Source organism: Nyctereutes procyonoides, unplaced genomic scaffold, assembly GCF_905146905.1.
Source record: "Nyctereutes procyonoides isolate TBG_1078 unplaced genomic scaffold, NYPRO_anot_genome, whole genome shotgun sequence".
Taxonomy (NCBI): domain Eukaryota; kingdom Metazoa; phylum Chordata; class Mammalia; order Carnivora; family Canidae; genus Nyctereutes; species Nyctereutes procyonoides.
This window is the reverse complement of record NW_026575121.1, coordinates 22,855,025-22,869,922: the sequence shown is the minus strand read 5'-3', so window position 1 is coordinate 22,869,922 and position 14,898 is coordinate 22,855,025. Positions and strand designations below refer to the sequence as shown.

General features: G+C 34.7%; 1 pseudogene; it reads right to left on the bottom strand.

Annotated features, from left to right (window-relative positions):
* The window catches only part of LOC129516448 (tigger transposable element-derived protein 1-like), a 150,925-nt pseudogene extending 136,865 nt beyond the window's left edge, over positions 1 to 14,060 (bottom strand).
* Between the last annotated feature and the right edge of the window lie 838 nt (positions 14,061 to 14,898).

Below are 14,898 nucleotides of genomic sequence, written 5' to 3'. Positions count from 1 at the left end.
AGGATCACACCCTGGGCGGAAGGCGGCGCTAAACCGCTGAGCCACCCGGGCTGTCCAAAAACTTAACCATTTAGGTTTAAGCCATGACAGGGTCCATGCATTTGCTAAAACAACCTTCTCAATGTGGATTAGTACTTTGGGAAAGGTGGGAAAGTAGGTACAGAAATTTAATGAGAAAGTCACATAGCTTTTTAAGGTAGACTTGGTGCTTTATGAGATTTGTTCAGTTTATTTTGTTGAGGACATTACGGGGATGGTTAAGTTTTGTCCTTAAATTGGCTTCATCCTGCAACTTGGAGACCTGTTGACAGTAGCCTTAATTAAATGTTGTATGACACAATTGAAACAGATATGGTCACCAGTCTCCGTAGGATAGATTAATCAGAATCATTGACCAAGTGGCGTGAGACAGTATGTCACTCATGTTTCATGTTTAGTTACTTCTAAAGCAAGACATTAATTTACCTTCTTTAAAAAATTTGTTTTCAATCCATCTCATTTTTTCCCAGTTCATCTTCTTTTTTTAAATTTTCTTTTTAAGATTTTATTTATTCATGAGAGAGAGAGAGAGAGAGGCAGAGACACAGACAGAGGGAGAAGCAGGCTCCATTGCAGGGAGTCCGACGTGGGACTCGATCCCGGGTCTCCAGGATCAGGCCACAGGTGGAAGGCAGCGCTAAACTGAGCCACCCAGCTGCCCTCCGGTTCATCGTCTTAAAGATATTTGCACAGTGCACAACCTTGGAAGATACAGTGTCTCCTTTCAGAGGAAAAGACAAGTGTGCTTACCTTCCAGTATGATGAAGATGACATCCTCCTTTGGAGAAGAGGGTAAGCATACTTAATATCCATTAGGAGAGCCAGTTTTCCTAAGTTCAGTATTCCTTTTTTTTTTCTTTTTAAGATTCCATTTATTTATTCATGAGAGACACACAGAGAGAGAGAGAGAGAGAGAGAGAGAGAGAGAGGCAGAGACACAGGCAGAGGTAGAAGCAAGCTCCATGCAGGAAGCCTGACATGGGACTCGATCCCAGAACTCCAGGATCATGCCCTGGGCCAAGGCAGGGGCCAAACCGCTGAGCCACCCAGGGATCCCTAAGTTCACTGTTCCTTTCCTGTAACACAGTCCATTTTATTTACCGGCATCCAACTGTGCCCATCCTCACTGACCAACCAGGAGTTGGGGGCAAAGTCAACTGATGTGAATTATGTCCATGCTTATGTTGCTTTCTATGCCATGAATAATAAAGTCCTTGGCCTCAGACCAGGAGTTTCATGTCTTCAGGCGGCATCCATGAAAATGTGGTAGACTAACAAATTAGTTTGCAAGTAAGGTAAAATATGAAGCTTTTCACAACTCTTGGCATGCTGGAGTCATTTATAGGCTACCTATTTATCTTGAAAAATAATATGATTAAACTGTCCCTTTACTAAATATTCAAATACGTAGTTCATGCTGATAAGCTCTTACAACTATGTATGCATGTGTGTGTGTGTAAATATTTAAAGATTGGTTGGATTGTCAGACTATGAATTATAAAGTTACAGAATGATTTCAAAATCCTAGGCCCATCAGTCAGCAATAACAAAAAAGCATGCTTCACCCTTAAATGGTGACACAATAGCTACCTCGTTAAAACCAAATGTTAATAATAATCTCTGATCTTTCCCCAGGCAACTTCATTTAATATTTGAAGCTTTCTCTAGTTAAAAGAACTTGGTGAAATTCCCAAGAAAGGGATAAAGTTGGTATTTATACACTTTATTAAAATGAAGGTCAGGTTTTCAGCCAGTCAAAGATTCATTAGGAGCAGGCTGCTGGCCCCTGGAAACCTTCACTGCCTCAGATCCATTATAGAGCTGATTAGGAGCAGGAACTTCATGTAATAAGTCCCATTACCCCCATCTGCAGTACATACTCCTCCTTCACCTCCCCACAATCCGTACATTTTATTTCATAGAAATTGTCATTTTTCTTGGTTGTCTGCCAATTTGCTCCTGTAATGAAAATGTTCCAAATTAAATGCCACTACCAGGACAAGATGCCTATATAAAAGATAGTGACTGTAGACTCTGTCTAGGAGTTGGACATCAAAGCTCATAACAAAGATTTCTATTTCTAGGATTATAGTGATTAAATCATCTTAGATGTAGCAAGCATGAAAGATAATTTTAGCCCTTTAGGTGTTCTAGAAGGGAAAAGGGTAGAGGATGGGAGGGAGGTGTTTTGTTGACAAGCTTTCATTTGTTCTAATATTTCCTAGAAGCACATGAAACACCAACATACACAATAGTTCTCTTGTGTTTTGAGGATTAAAGATGAAAGGTGACTTTCATATATGTTTCTATAGTGTCCTGTCCAACATCTAATCCAAAGAAAACCCTTTATTATGCTATAATAATTTATTTACTTATTTATTTGCTGTACTTGATAGTAATTGGATTGGAAGCAATTTGTCTTCTTTGCATTTTTTAAAAGATTTTATTTGTTTATTCATGAGAGACAGAGAGAGAGAGAGAGAGAGAGAGAGAGGCAGAGACACAGGCAGAAGGAAAAGCAGGCTCCATGCAGGGAGCCGGATGTGGGACTCCATTCCAGGTCTCCAGGATCACACCCCGGGCTGAAAGTGGCACTAAACCGCTGAGCCACTGGGGCTGCCCTCTTTTTTTGCATTTTTATATAAATTTCAAGTTTGATTTATAACATCTGGAAACTCGAGAAGTGGTTTTTAAGTGAATGAAATTTTGATTTTAGAGAACTATAACTTGTTTTGTTCCTTAATTCCATTGACATTATAGAGTTTCTGCCCATGAGACTAGATCAGATAGAGAAGAATGCTATAGGACAAAATGAAGGAAGACTCTCAGTAGCCATATTTAGTTAGAACCCCAGAAGATTTGCTATGGATACAAAAAGTTATAATCAAAGAGAAAGACTGAGAACAAAAACAAGAAAAAAAAAAGCAACCAATCAACTAATAAAAATAACAAAAACCCTATAGGCTTTCCCACTCTATCTACAAGTTTAAACCCGAGAGCCACAGGAATCAAAATTTAAACTGAATGACTGAAGAAATATATTCAATCATATTTGAGATAAGAGAGAATGAAAATGATACAAAACAGCTAATACTTGTTGAGGACTCAAGATTTGAATGTGCATAAACACAGAAATATCCCTGCCTTTTTAGAGAAGGCTTTAAGGGAGATTCTCGTAAAATGGACACAATTAGCATGTCAGTGCCTACCACTGAGCTAAGGCAAAGATTAGTAAATAATCATGGCTTCACCCAGCACATTCAACAGATGAGACTGATCTTTCCTTTGTTCTTTACAAAGAAAATGAGGTTTTAGGGGAACATTAAGAATATAAAGCAACTCAAGGTAAAGAAAATATCAGTTAAAAGAATTGTTTTTAGTAATTAAACATAGTTTATTTAAAACAGACATTAATTAAGTTATAAGCAATGCTAGAAACAAAAAAAAAATTCTTCTGGAATTTCAGCTATACACATTAAACCTTTTCCCTCTTAAAACCAGCATCTCATTCTCTTTACTTATTTTTCATCTTTTTGTTTCTCTATAATTCAGTGCACTTATTGACCTAATTTTCTGTTTACTAGTTCTTACTAGTTCTCCCGCCTTGTGTCTGTCATTAAACACACATCTATTGAGATTTTTATTTCAAAGTATTTCTCAGTTCTAGAATGTGCATTTGGTTGTGTAGAATAGATTCCAGTTTACTGAAGAAAATCTCAAACTAGTCATTTATATCCTTGAAGATAGTAAACAGTCATATTAAAATCAATGAATCTAGGTATACTTGAGGACTTAAGACCATACTATCTCTCTCCAAAGCAGATGTAGCTTTGCTCTCTAATAGGCATCTTAGAATTCTAGCAATACTGAATCAATCTAATGTACAAATTAAATCACAAATTAAAAAGATTTAAAGCTTAGCCTTAGTTCCTGAAAAGCTGGTTCATTTCTTGTTCACTGTCCCCTCCAGAGTATAACTTCTCAGGGTTAAAATTGCAATCCTCTGAATATGCCTGTGAGGTGGGAGGAGAGGGACAGCAGGGAGTCATAAGAGAGTGGAAGTTTTTAAGTGTTTCTTTGGCAATTCCTCCTAACCTTTGTTAATATTATTATCAACATCAGTCACATAAATTAATTTTATTGGATCATCTGAAGGCAGGGGTTACAACTTTCACCTGTTATTAGTCTCAAGTTCCAGCACAATGTGTACATTACTTTTTTGCTCATAACAATTTGATGAATGCCTATTAGATACAAATCTTTTAATATCTTTTTAATTTGGGAATTTGCAGCTAGTCGTAAGTATCTCCTTTGAAAAAGGGTTAAAAATTACTTGGAAAATAAGGAAAGATCATGAGGGCTTGTTTCCAAATATTTATTCTTACAAATTCACATAATGTTTAATAGATTCTTGATAATTAATTTTACTTGAGAGGAAAGAGTAAAATGAGGAAGTAGCTTATGAGAAAACTATTTGTATCAGTGTAATCCAGTGCTTCCAGTTATCACATTTTATTACTTCAGATCTTCAAAAGGCTAGATTTATTTCCCAAATTCATAAAAAATTAAGTTGCTTTTGATAGGATCCTTCAGTGCAGGTACTAAAGGTTTTAATTAGAATGGAAATTACTTTAGAAATTAAATTGTAACAATGAACCAAAGACTTTAAAATTAGCTGGAAGCAAGTGTTTATTGCTTTTAGAGACCTTTACATCACAGCAAATGCATAGTAACTAATTGGCTATCTTAAAACTGTAATTATTGTTTTCTGCTGAAATCATCTTCATTAAAGTAATCTTCAAAAGAGGAAAAATAGCCATGGTATCCAGTATTTTTTTATACTACAATATAATAGAAGCAGTCAAACATTACCCTTCTTCTTTTTCTTTCTTCATCTAATGTCTAGAGTAAATTTAATAATTAACATTTCCTTGCGTGTCTTCATACTGCTTCTATATCAGATTTTTTTTTTTTCAAGAAATTGAACTGGGGTGCCTGAGTGGCTCATTGGGTTAAGCATCTGACTCTTGATTTCAGCCTAGATCATGATCTCTGGATAGAGCCGCGTGTCCATGTCTGGGCTCAATGGGGAGTCTGCTGGAGATTCTCTCTCTCCCTCTGTTCTTCCTCATGCTCACACTCTGTGTCACATAGATAATTCTTTGAAAAAAATTGTATTTTGCAGAATACTTATCATTCCCAAGTGTACTTTTGCATTCAACACCATGTTTTTGGAATTTATCTATTGATATACTTTGTATATTACTTAAATTCTGTATAGATTTACTGCAAAAGATATACTTTTTAGTCCATTTTCCTATTGTACTAAATTATTTGCAACTTTTGTTTCAATAAACAATGCTCCGGTGATCACATTTGCATACATTGGTTTGGGCAGGTGAATGAGAGTTTCTCTAGGGTCTTTATTTAAGTAGATATAGTGGTTCATCTTTCAGTGTTATAAACCTCCAGTTTCCTCTCCAAATAACGTGTACAAATTCTGAATCCCACTAGGCATATCTCAAATACTTAGATTTATTGCACATTTTAAAGAGAGCTAAATACTTGAAGTATGTAAAATGATTTCTCAAGGTTTTTATTCGCCTTTAACCTATTCTTGAATGAAGGTAAGCATCTTTTCATATAAAACTTTCTCTTAGGGCAGCCCGGGTGGCTCAGCGGTTTAGCGCCGCCTTCAGCCCAGGGCCTGACTCTGGAGACCCGGGATTGAGTCCCACGTCGGGCTCCCTGCATTGAGCCTGCTTCTCCCTCTGCCTGTGTCTCTGTCTCTCTGTCTCTCTGTCTCTCTCTCTCTCTGTGTCTCTCATGAGTAAATAAATAAAATCTTAAAAAAAAACTTAGGTGAATCTTTTATTCATTTCCTTTATTCATTAATATCTTTTTTTTTCTTTTATTTTTTGATTGTATTAATATGTGACAAAATTGTTCCGTTTCAAGATCTATAATTTTACTTTCCTTATGGTGACATTTTTGTAAAAAAAATGTTAAAAGTATTATGTTTAATCCCTTCTTATCTCAATAAGTTGTGTTTTCCTCTATACTTTTATTTGGGACATAAAGTAGTCTTTTTTATTTCTTACCAGTTTCAAAGAATTGATCTTTATATTTAAGGCTGTTAGTTTCCATTTGTATAGGGCATATATCTATTTTTTTCCATAAAAATACTTGATTGTGCCACTATGGTATTTTAAATACTCCAGTCTTTCTCCACGAATTTGAAAGGACTCTCTTTGATACATTCATTGGTTCATACTTTGTAGAAGATTGCATTGGAAAATATTTGGGACAGTCATGTTGTTTTAGTCATCCCACACAATTCTTCTGTCTCAATTTCATAAAAGGAAAAGAATCTTTAATCTTTACCTTCCTAAAAGTTCTACCTCAAAGTCATCTTCTTTTCTCATTTTACTCATCAGGACTCCTTTAATAATGTGCAAAATATCAGTGATAGAAACCATGCATAACTTTTCACTATTCTGATGTGAAAGCTTATAAAGTGTCATTATTAAGTATTATAACTAATCTACTTTTAAAAAAGAATTATTTTATTCTGGTAAGAACACTTTACATAAGACCTATCCCATTAATAGTTTAAGTGTACACTGTAGTCGACAATAGGTACAATGTTGTTCAGCAGATCTCTAGGGTTTATTTATCTTGCTTAAACTGAAATTTTATGTCCATTGTTAATCCTCCATTTCCTCTTGACCTCATTCCCTGGAAACCACCATCCCACTCTTTTATCTTATGGATTTGACTATTTTAATAAGCTTATATCAATGAAATCATGCAATGTTTGTTGTTATGTAGACTGGCTTAATGTTCTCAATGATATCATATATTACAGAATTTATTTTTTAGGGCTGAAAACTATTCTATTGTATGTATGTATACATAGCACATTTTTTTTTAATCCATTCATCTGTTGATGAGCAGTCAGGTTGTTTCCGCACCTTGGCTATTGTGAATATATAGTTCACTATATTCAGCGAACATAGGTACACAAATATATCTTGGAGATCTAGATCTCAATTCTTTTGGGTAAATAATCAGAAGTGGGATTGCTGGAACATACGATAGTTCCATTTTTAATCTTTAAAGGAGATTTTAAAGATTATTTTTACTATTTTGCATAGTGGCTGCACCACTTTACATTCCCACCAGTAGCATTTGAGGTTTCCAGTTTCTCCACATTCTAGCTAACACTTAGGGTCTTTTGTTGTTGTTTTTAGACATCTTGACAAATTTAAGGTGATACCTCATTGTGGTTTTGATTTTCATTTCCCTAAGGATTAGTTATATTGAGTACTTTTTAATATATCTTTTGGCCATTTATATGTCTTCTTTGGAAAAATCTCTATTTAAATCCTTAGCTTATTTTTTTAAATCAGCTTATTAAATTTTTTATGCTACTGGGTTGTAGGAGTTCCTTACATTTTGGAGATTAACCTCTTACTGTTTTTGATGTTTTTGATAATCTGGCAGGTGAAGCAATTCTCTTTTATCCTTTGTATCCTGAGAGATTTTTTTTTTCCCCTAGAATTTAAGCTCCAAGGCAGAAGGAAGATTTTCTTTTATTTTACCATGTATACCTATTTTATACCTGTATTTTATACCTAAAATTGTGACTTCTTGATATAAAGTTGACCTGTACTATTTAGAGGTTGATTAATTAAATATCCTTTAAATTGTATTTAATGTTTTTCTCATCTATTAAGATAATCATACATTTTCCTCCTTTCCTCTATTAAATTTCTCTTTTAAGGAATTTCCTTTTTTAAATTGTTGAACCATCTTCAATATGAATTACTAAAATACATTATGTGTGTATTGTATTATTTTTGCATTGTATTTGATTATTTGATTAGATTGGTTTGTGTTTCATTTTCTTAAAAGTGTCCATATTGGGTTTTAGTTATAAACATTTATATTAGTCCAAAAGAAAAAAAATGAGTGTGTTCATTTATATGAGATTGGAATTCTCTTTTCTCTGGGTTTAGCTGGGACTATTAATGGTCCCCTAATATGCATTCTCTCCCTTTTCTCAGCAGTATACTTTTACCTGTATAAATGACCATTCAGGGTTAAGACAGAATTTCCTAATCTCTCCTATGGCTAAGTGTGGCTATGTGCCTGAAGTCTGGCCATGGGATATGAACAGAAGTAGCCTTTTCTGGCATATTTCTTTTAATAGTAACTGAAGACTCTACTCCCCTGCCCTTTCTTTCGTTATGCTGCTTTGAATGTGGATGTGATGGCTACAACTCCATCCTGATGTGTGGAGACTGCCATATCCTGGTAGATGAATTAGTAAAAAGCTATAAAGCATTATGGATCCTTAATGACTGAATATTGCTCTACCAAACCTGAAATGACCACAGTTGGAATTTTATGTCAGCCTTTATCTTGCTTAAGATTCTGTACCTAGGGAATTGGTTCCATGCCGCCAAGTATAATAACCCAAATAATCTGGAAATGAAGAGCTGTGTGTGACAAAACCTAAAACAGATATGCACAGATACACATACAGATTTTTTTAAATGGTGTTGTCTTGGTAGTTAAACTATTGGAGGTAGAAAACTGATGATTCTTGTTGATCTAAGATAAAAGATTTGGTAAATTTGACTCATATTATCAGAAGCAAATTTGAAGCCACCAAGTTCTTTAACATGGGGAATAATAAAATAAAATATTCAGAATATTAGTATTTGCTGTTTGCTTCTTTGTAATTTTAGCAAAGCTTCCCAAAAGAAACAAGTTTATGTGAGAAATAACTAGTGTGCAAAGCAAGCAACCATGAAAGGGAATACATTTCTTCTTAAAATGACAATGTCTGCCTGAGGTCTGAAAACTAAGATAATTGAGAACACTATAATTTACAGTCTTAAAATGTTTGAAAATCCAACAGCTTATGATTCTCTCAATTAATTAGTTTTAAGAAATATCTTTGTAGCAGCAGCATTAACAGGATATTAAAATTAAGTAGTACCATACAAAAGATTAAGAGATGGTTGGCAGATTCAGGAATAATAATATAGGCATCCAGGGATCCGGTAGTTCCATTTATACTCTAAATAGACTCCATTAAGTTGAGTAAGATGGGCAGAGTTTAGATGTTTAGATGCTTAAAACCAATGTCTAGTCAATGTTATTCCCCATAATTAATAGGCAAGAAGCAGATAAACTCAAAGCCAGTTATGCTATTGAGAAGCTTGTACTACTAAAAAAAGCACACATCCATTCTGTAAAACCCTGTATGCCTTCTTAAATACCTGGGCCTTCAGATTGTATTAGCTTATGTAGGTTTCATAGGCTGTATGATCCCCCATATGGGCATTGTGTATATAACCAAAGAGGATGATCCACAGGGCTATTTGATGGACTAATGTTGAAAATCAGTCCACCATTTTGCTTCCAATTATACCTTGTCACAAAGACAACTAGTCCTTTGCTACAGAATGAGGAACTATAAAAATCATGAGGTGTTCATAGCAGAGATGTGCCAACATGTGAAAAGCTATCTTGACCAGAAATCATCCCCATTCTGCTATTGTTTACCAGAGGCTTCTCCATTTTCCTATATTCTATCATCTAAGGGAGGGGGAAGCCTTTATAATTCAGTATTTAACTGAGGCTTATATTTGTAGCAAGGATGATCTATAGCATAGACTTAAACAAAACATGCTTTGAACTGTATGAAAAGTTTTAAGACGTGTGGCTTAGAGGATGTTTAGGAGGAATGGGATCATTCATTCATTCATATATAAATGGTAGTTGAATTTTAAATGACAAAATATTATTTATCCATAAATATATATAAATATAATCATCATTAACATTATAAAGAAAGGTGAATGAAAGGGAATATTGTTGAAAAACAAATTATACCTTGAAGAAGATAATACAAGAGAAGTAGAAGATTGAATAAAAGTATATATAAATATTAAAGTAGCCAGAAAGATTCATCATTGTAGAGTCTTATAAGAAATTGTTCAAGAAGGAGATGTTGTTTTTATGTTCAACATAACACATAGCACAGAACACATGCTAGACAGAGTTAAAACTTTGAACAAAAATGAAGGGTTAGGAGTTTTTAAAGATCCAGTCTTGGTATATTTTATTTCTCTCATAATGAAAATATATCTTAGTTTTTTTTTTAACAGAACTCTACGCAATGAGAGTTTCTTTTTTTTTTTTAATTTTATTTATTTATGATAGGCACACAGTGAGAGAGAGAGAGAGAGAGAGAGAGAGAGGCAGAGACACAGGCAGAGGGAGAAGGAGGCTCCATGCACCGGGAGCCCGACGTGGGATTCGATCCCGGGTCTCCAGGATCGCGCCCTGGGCCAAAGGCAGGCACCAAACCGCTGTGCCACTTTTAAAAAGTGTCACCAAGTATAAGAGTAGTAAAAAAGCATATAATTCTCTATAAGTCTATTGACTTCTTAACGAGTTGATAGGAGAAAATAATCATCATAATTTAAGCGTTCCTCATTAAAATTTTCCATGTCTACATTTACTCTTATGATCTCTCGATCATAAGAGACTTATTTATTTACTCATAGATCATCTTAGCATTACTGGTTCCTCTTGCTGCAATTCTCCAGTGGGTAACATGATGTAGGCGGATGTCCTTGGATTGATAGTAATGCTTGCACCACAAAAGATGAAGTTAAAAGACATAGAGGTTAAATAGAGCACCTGTCCGAACTACCATTCTTTTACCAGAGAGAAACAAAAAGACTTTATTCTCTAACTTAAACACACATCTAGGGAGGGATGGAGAGAGTCTTTATCCTGGAATATAAACAAATGACTCCGAGAGAGATAAAGTCACATGTAGGTCTCTTATGTTAGTATATAAGCAAACGTCATGTCTGACGTTCAATAATAAAGCCTGGACCTTGCAGAAACTTGAAAAATTTTATGGCCAAACAGAACTCATTCAGTTACAAAATTGCAGGAAGTCTGATAAATTCTGTTTAAATACAATGAATATTTAACTGTGAAAAGAGAAATGAAATTCATTTGAACCAGAAATAAATGAAGGTAGGATTAATAATGTTAGAAATGGAGACATCATTGAAACATGAATATGAGACTCTATAGGAAACAAAATAAGGGTTGCTGGAAGGAAAGTGGGTGGAGGATCAGGAAACTGGGTGATAGGCATTAAGGAAGGCACATTATATAATGAGTAGTGGGTGTTACATGCAACTGATGATTAACTGAACTCTATATCTGAAACTAATGATAGGCTCTTTGTTAAATAATTGAACTTAAATAAGATTAAAAAAAAAGAAACTTAGAGTAGAAGAAGAGGACTCTAGTATATTCACATGTAAAATACTCTCTAGGATGATGTGTTAGCCAAGGTCAGTTAGTGAGTGAGAAAGAATTCCTCTTACTTAGGAATTGAGGGACAGTTGTATTACTTTGTTGCATTGGAAAACAAAATCCATTGATAACGAGTAGAGGAAATGTTGAGTATTGTTTTGTTATTACTGAAATTAATTGAGTCTAGTTTTAACAACAAAAAGATGTTTATTTGCAGTTATCTAACAGAGCAAGTCAGACTATTATTTGTATTATTTTATTGTCAGGTAGATTGATTTAGTCTAATTAAATTTGCAAAGTAGAAAGAGCATATCTAGCCTCTGAGAGGTATGTTCTAATCTATTTCCCTATACTATAAACATCTTAGGTGATAAAATAATCTACTCATGATCAGTACACGTTCACTGAGGGAAACAGAAATCACTCTAGGTATTTTGAGTAAGAAGAGATTTTGTAGCTATTTGGATAATAATAAAATCGTCATATCTGTAAGAGCAGCCAAAACTGAGTCTCTAGGATGAGTCCTGGAAAATAAGAATAACACACTATCCTAAGAATTTACTACCTATGAGACTGTGATGCAAGTCACGAGGTCAAGAACATAGACCTTTAGCCACAATTTCAAAGCTAGAATCAAAAATCTTTGGTTCTGTTGCTATTATAATTGCCTCTCAGCATCCAATTCTGAACTGGAACTCTGTAGAAAAACTTCCCCATCAGTTTACTTACAGAAGAAAAGAAGCTGAAAAAGTGCAGAAGATAATTTGTTTCATTTTATTCCAAATCTTATGAGAGTTCATCTAAGAGGTACACATTGATTTTCACCTAGAATGCTAGTTACAGAGTTTAGCATTCAGTTTTTAATGGCTTTTGTGCTATGTGAAGACACTTTAGAAAATTATTGAATAAGAGATCTGCAAAATTTAATTACCCACTGCAATGTAAATGTCATAAAGGCAAGGAATGCATATTTTGCTCATTCCATATCTTCCTCCTTAAGAACACTAATTCATAGTAGGCAAATATTTGTTGAATTAGTGTTTATTTTGTTGAATAACCAATGTTTAGTAAATTATATAGTATTGTTACTTTTTACCAAATTTTTACTTTCTCATAATACATAGCAAATACACACACACACACAACACATACATACAATTTTAAAACCAAATTGAGAATATCATCCTATTATCTATATTAATGTTTTTACTATTCATTTAATATCCATGATGTCTCAAAACTGATTTCTCATATCCTTTATGTTCCTAGTCCCTTTATCAAATTCCTTCCCTTCCATTGAAGCAATGTCCCTTAAACCTTTAATATGACCTTTCCACTGCTAAATTCTAAGTGAAGAGAATTCATCTCCCCTTCTAAATTCTTCAGATGTCTCATAATCTACTTCTACTCCTTATACCTACAATTTCCAGTACTCCCCTTCTCATGATGCATTGTTATCTCAGATCACCAGTGAGGCTCTTACATGCAGCCTATCACTGAGTCTTGACATTTCATTAGAGTGATACTGATCAGCTAGCCTGTGCTCTAGAAACAGGTACCATATGGTTGTAGCCTTCCATTGTCCTATCATTAGGAGTTGACAGTGCATTAAGGGAAGAATTCATAGTTCAAGGTCTACCTTTCTATTAAATATGATTTGCAATACATGGTGTAATATGGATTCTTTCATCTTGTATCTTCAATGTAGTAATTTTAGACTAAAACGTCTTCACTATTTTAGAGTGGTTCTTCAGATACCTAAGTGCTCCAGAAAGTTCAAAAGAAGCAACCAAGCCATATTTCTATTTTTCTGATCCCAGGAAGCCATCTATATGCCATTGAATTTTGAAATGCAAACTCTCTAGTAGAAATTTTATTAGGAAGCATGCCTTTGGGGAATAAGTGTATAATAGCAAAAAGGCAGCAGATCTGGGCAGATGAAGCTGGGGTGCAATATACTCTGGATAAAGAACTCATACAATCCCATGGAGAATTCTAATGACAAAACAATCCTGCCACATTTACAGAGAGGAGCAAATATATATCTATTTTGCAGCCTTTATTTGCTTTGGTGTAGTTTTCTATAACCCCAATACTGCATCTTTGTTAATTGATGCATCCACTTGAGTTGCTTTTCAGGTTTTTTCTTTTTTGTTTTCCCAGTTTTCATATTTAAGGTTATGTAATGGATACTGTTACATGCCACCTACATTTCTATTCAAAAGTGAAAGATTTAATTTCCTAGTTGCTGAGGCTGTCAACAGGCAACTTTCAGTTTTTAGGCCTCTTTATAAATTGCTTTTGGGTTGCCTCAGTGGCTCAGTTAGTTAAGCAGGTGCCTTCAGCTCAGGTCATGATCCAGTGGGATTCAGTCCCCATGCCCTGCTCAGTGGGGAGTCTGCTTCTCCCTCTCTCTCTGCCCCTCCTGTCACTGGTGGTCTTTCTCTTTCTCACTCTCTATCAAATAAATAAATAATATCTTAAATAAATAAATAAATAGCCTTTAAGTAGAAAGAGTTACCTCACCCACCTTCCTTGGATGTGCTACCTCTAATGACTGTTTAGTGAGAGAATCTGAAGACTTACCTTCTTTGTTCCAATGTAGGATACCTGTGAAGAGCCATCTGCATTTCAGAGCTCCCTTTGGAGTCTTCTAAGACCATTGTGAAACTAAATCATAACACTACTTCTCTTTTTCCCCCACCTCCTCTCCCCATTTTCCACAGATGTTTATCCTAAGATAAATATCTTCCTAATAAATGTCCTCCATAATAATCTCTGCCTCTGAGTTTGTTTTCCAGGAAATTCAACCTAGAAAAGATAAATGTTTTCAGATTTGAGAAGCTCCTATAATTTGGCATCTAGTGCTAAATAGAAATAGTTGGTAAATAAGTACGTGAAACAGGATTGTAGCACTGAAAATAGAACTTCAAAACAAAACCCTGTGACGAAAAGCTGACAAGATCATGCAGACTAAAATCAACAGAAATTCCGAGAAGGAGAAAATTATTGAAGGCTGTCATTGTCATATTCAAAGAGATTTTTATGGAAAAGTAACATTGAGCTCAGCCTTGATAAGTGGACAGGACAGAATTTTGATAGATGAAAAGAATGAAGAGCATTCCAGGCAAGGTGTACCTTGCTAAAATGAACAGTGAGGCTGGTGAATTTCTGGTATTCATTATCCATCAATCTGAGAATGACTTGGTGGTACTTGGAAAGGTGGCAATCAAATAGCTCTTATTCAGTTGTTTTAAAGTATACTTTTATGATTTTTTTCCCTGAAAAGCCCTTAAGTTGATTGTGTCTCTTATCACAGTTTCTATGAAATCTTTAGATTTAATGAGCTTATTACTGGTTTAAGTAAGCTGCCACTGGAGAGCTGTCAACCTAAAATAATCTCACATGTTCTCATTTGGAGAACTCTCCCAGGAAATGGATGATCAAGGAAATGATTACCCTTAAAATAAAAGTGTTTAGTGAAAATCTAAAGAGAGAGTG